Genomic DNA, 4,325 nt, shown 5'->3' with positions numbered 1-4,325 from the left:
CCGCTCATCCGTCACTGCTTCGCTTTTTCGCTGATTTTTTTATTGCACCGTACAGCATTGCATTCTGCAGCCTGATTGACAAATCTGCTCCGTGTCGTGTCTCCTGCGCTTGCCAAATTTATCATGTTTGGTTTTGATAACCATCGCGTCCAATAGAAAAAACAGCACAAAAACACCCATAACTAAGACCCTCATTCGGAAATAGACACCTGCACCGCGAGGGAAAAAGGTGCACGAAAGTGGCGGGCAGATGAAGACAAACCGCGGCATAATAATACTTTTACGTTTTGCAATCTACAAAGGTTTGCACTTTGAGAATCAATTGTGAGAACTGTGACCAATGTTCATGTGTGTGTGTGGAAAAAAGTGTATAAAGTGCGTGGCCAGGGGCTAGTTATTCTGAGAACCCCTGCTGCAATAAATGAGGGACCACTGTCTACTCTACGATTATTATATCCAACCTGTTAACATTTAATACTGTATTGATAGAACCAACTGATTCTGCAGCAGAGCATCCCCTGTTGCTTCTCCTGGCTCCCCAGTCCCTGAGCTCCTGCTGCTGCACCCACAGATATGTACAGCAAGCACTGATACCTTTTTAGTCGGTGGGATTGCCTTGTGATCACCTTTACTAAATATCTAAAACCAATCTGATTATATCCTGTTTTTGTTTTTTTCAATGTTGAAATTAAAATCTAGTAGCAGCCTTCTCATTTCTTTGTGTTTTGTGCTGTTTTACAGGCCCACAGAGGAGGACGGCTCCGAGGCAGATGAGGGACGGGTCCCAGGACGGTCCATCGGTGGTGGAGCTGGCCATCCTGGAGTCCCTGAAGAGTTCACACCAGTCTCCAATGGAGCATTTCCTCCTCAGCCTTGTTCCTGCTCTGGAGAGCAGCTGGTCCTTTTTATTCCTGTCTCTCTGTAAATTCTTATATTTTATATATTTATGTTTAATGTTTTTCTGTTTGAGAATTTTAATATTATTTCAAATAAATTTTTATAATGACTGATGTCTCAGTTCTACTACACAGCAAATGTTGGCACACGACTTGACACATGTAGAATTTATTTCATATTATACTAATGACAAAATATACTAATACAGTGGGATGCAGAAGTTTGGGCAACCTTGTTAATAGACATTATTTTCCTGTATAAATCGTTGGTTGTTACAATAAAAAATGTCAGTTAAATATCATACAGGAGACACACACAGTGATATTTGAGAAGTGAAAAGAAGTTTACTGGATTTACAGAAAGTGTGCAATAATTGTTCAAACAAAATCAAGCAGGTGCATAAATTTGGGCACCACAAAAAAGAAATGAAATAAATATTTAGTGTATATCAATGTGTGTGTCTCCTATATGATATATGGGGTGCCTTTGTCTGGATGTGCTTCCCATCCAGAGCTGCACAGCACAGAGGAAAGTTCCAGCGCTCCTGGAATCCCTCTGTGATGGACCGCCAGTCTCCAGGTGAAGGCACAGCCATGAAGTCGTCCACTAGACAGTCCCAGATGGACGTCGCTGCCTGGGGGGTGATCTGGCTCACCGTGGACACACCGACTCTGTAACTGAACGCTTGGTGCTGAAGGAGTCCGCGGTGACAAGGAACCTGGACAAAATTGTTCAAAATCAGTATTATGTGTACTGCAGTTACAAAATACATTATTCAAATTCCAAAATACTTTTGTGATGTCAGATTTAAATCACAAAACATGAATCTTACATAAAACCTTTTGTAATTATAAGGATAATTACAAAATGTATATTAGATAATATCTAAAACAGTTGTTTTGTTTTAACTTTAACATATCATAATTTGATTGGTAGCAACTTTCACAACTACAGTGAGCCAATCACTCATAATTCCTAAACATGTCAATCAGGTAGGAATGAAGTAAAACATTAATAGAAATAAAGAGCTGTATGTTGACATGTAGCCCTTTCCTTGCTTAAATCATTAATATTTTTGAAAAATTAATCTGTGATAAGACAGCTTATCAAGATAGAACCATGTAACTAGAGATGAACCAAACTGTTCACAGTTTTATCTAACTCTGTTTTAATAAAGGCTGTGACCCCTGCTATAGAGTCTGACAGCTGCAGGGATTATATACAAACATTCAACTATCCCAGAATTAAACCAGGTCTAAATATAAAGGAGTGAGTATCACTACAAGGTTAACTCAGTGGTCCTAATGCTACAGTTTGATATCAGCAAACACCGAGCGCATACATTGATGTGACACCACAGCCATGCTATCATGCAAACACTGATAACAGCATAAATCGAATTAAATCGGGACTTAATGAGACCTTCTGAGTATCACTAGAAATATTATAAACAGTCGTCTCTGTACCACAGTTTGCTTTCAGTAAACACCGACAGCATTCACTGTTAGCATAGCACATCCATGTTAGCAGTGTATAAATGGATGGTTTAGCATATATTAGCACAGGTATCATTAAAGAACTACCGTATTAAATACTTTTACTAACCTCAGGCAGACGGACAGGCGCTTTGCAGGTGGGATTGAGCGCCTGTAGTTGGTGTCTAGGCGGGCGATTCTGGGACCGACGAGGGAAAGCAGGTCCTCAAACTGGCCGACGGTGATAGCGCTGGAATCGGCCGTCATCCAGGCGCAGCTCCTGGAGCAAATGGTGAAACTCACCAAACTGCTCACGCCTCTGGAGGACCTGATGGACCCAGGTACGGCGAGGACGTCTTTTACGCTGCTGCTCTGCTCTCCACAGTACATAGAGAAGGGAGAGTCTCTCTTCAAGCGCTAGCTCGACAGCTGCCATCTTGCAAAGATGTCTGGCACAACTTCCTCCCACATTCCTCCCACATTTCCGGTTGACGATGGATTTTTCTTGGACACGCGTTGAGACGCGAATGTGCACGCGTCAAATTAGGGGCGTTTGGGGCGTTTTATTCGCGTCCATCGCGTTCGGTGTGAACACACCGTTACTCTTCTTATATTTATTGTTTGTGTACTTGCACCGCTGTAACTGCAGCCTCGTCGTCTCGTCTCTCTATATGCTGGACTGTCTGTAGCGGGGATGACAATAAAGTTTACTTTGACTTCAGCAGCGCGCAGGCGCACCGAGGGCTCTCGCGCTCACTTTATAGAATTTAGAAAAAACATCGGTGCAGATTATAAGTCTGTATCATAATATCTGTTTGTTGTTTTTATTTTGTTTTGCGAGTTGGTTATTAGATGCCGCTCCAGCCAGCCAGAGACTCCCCGCCGCCCCGCCCTCTCCTCCCTGTGCCGCCAGCAGCAGGCGCACCTCGCAAACGGAGGGCGCCCTTACTCCCAGCAAATGGCTGATAGAAAACCGATCGGTGCCTACGAATTTCCCAATATGCGCTGGCATGACGTCGGGGAAGCATGGGTACGACCGATTATTTTATTTTTTTCTTGCCAATGCCCGTGATGCCCCCCCACCACGATGCATTCTATTGGTTTGCACACTTACACACACCCAGCTGTGGTTTCCTGTTTTGCTGGACTCTGGAGAGCCCCGCCTTTAACGCTCTTCTCTCACAGAGAGCAACAGAAAACTTGGAAAAACTCCAGATTGACTGAACTCAGTTCAAAGTTACCTTGACACCTTTAGATGTGAGACGTAGTGATGGTCCGCTTGAAGCTGACGCTCCGGTGCGTGTGTCAGAAAGATCAACGCGCTGCTTCAGAAGCACCGTGTCGAGGCTTGGTTCGTTTGGCCAGAGTCACGTGATCAGTGACGTCTGAAGCTTCGTTTAGAACGTACCTTTTTTTAAATCGAACTTTATTGAAACACAATGAGTATACAACATACAAACAGATGAAGTTTACAAAAGAACAGAACATGAACATACAGAACCAGGAGTAAAAAAATTATGATATGAGTAGGCGAAAAAAATCAACATATTGTAACGTGCAGTGGAGATGAAGCCAGCCGCGGAGGTGTGCAGGTGGATAGCGAATGAGCAACAGCTTCTGACTTTCCAAAAAGTACTCATTTATTTACAATATCAAAAATAAAAGTGCTACCTCTACCACACATTACTAAAGAGCACACTAGTCCGCGTACACACGGGAGCATCCATTACAGGAGGAGTGCGAAGAAGAACAAAAAGGGGGTGACACCAGTCGTGAGACAAGAGGCGCCGCCATGTGGTGATACACTGCATTACAATAGCAACTGTTATATAGTCCCCCCCTGGTGAGAAAAAGGCTGTCCTCAGCCGTACACAGCTGAAAAAGCACACACCACACCAAACAGTACCCTATACATAGAGGTTACAGCTAAGATTGGTGCACACACACAGGGCA

At 43.5% G+C, this 4,325-nt stretch overlaps 1 long non-coding RNA gene across 1 annotated transcript; it reads right to left on the bottom strand.

Annotated features, from left to right (window-relative positions):
* Positions 1-1,049: 1,049 nt before the first annotated feature.
* On the bottom strand, positions 1,050-3,025 carry LOC146577061 (uncharacterized). Its single transcript, XR_014891390.1, has 2 exons — positions 2,503-3,025; positions 1,050-1,615 (listed from the first exon to the last, which is right to left on the bottom strand). It is a non-coding gene; the product is annotated as an uncharacterized LOC146577061 (long non-coding RNA).
* Between the last annotated feature and the right edge of the window lie 1,300 nt (positions 3,026-4,325).

Source organism: Mchenga conophoros, linkage group LG3 (genome assembly GCF_057382185.1).
Source record: "Mchenga conophoros isolate Kocher_MC1m ecotype Shallow Benthic linkage group LG3, M_conophoros_male_GT1.1, whole genome shotgun sequence".
Taxonomy (NCBI): domain Eukaryota; kingdom Metazoa; phylum Chordata; class Actinopteri; order Cichliformes; family Cichlidae; genus Mchenga; species Mchenga conophoros.
The sequence above is the reverse complement of the archived record's forward strand: the minus strand, read 5'-3'. Positions and strand labels throughout refer to the sequence as shown.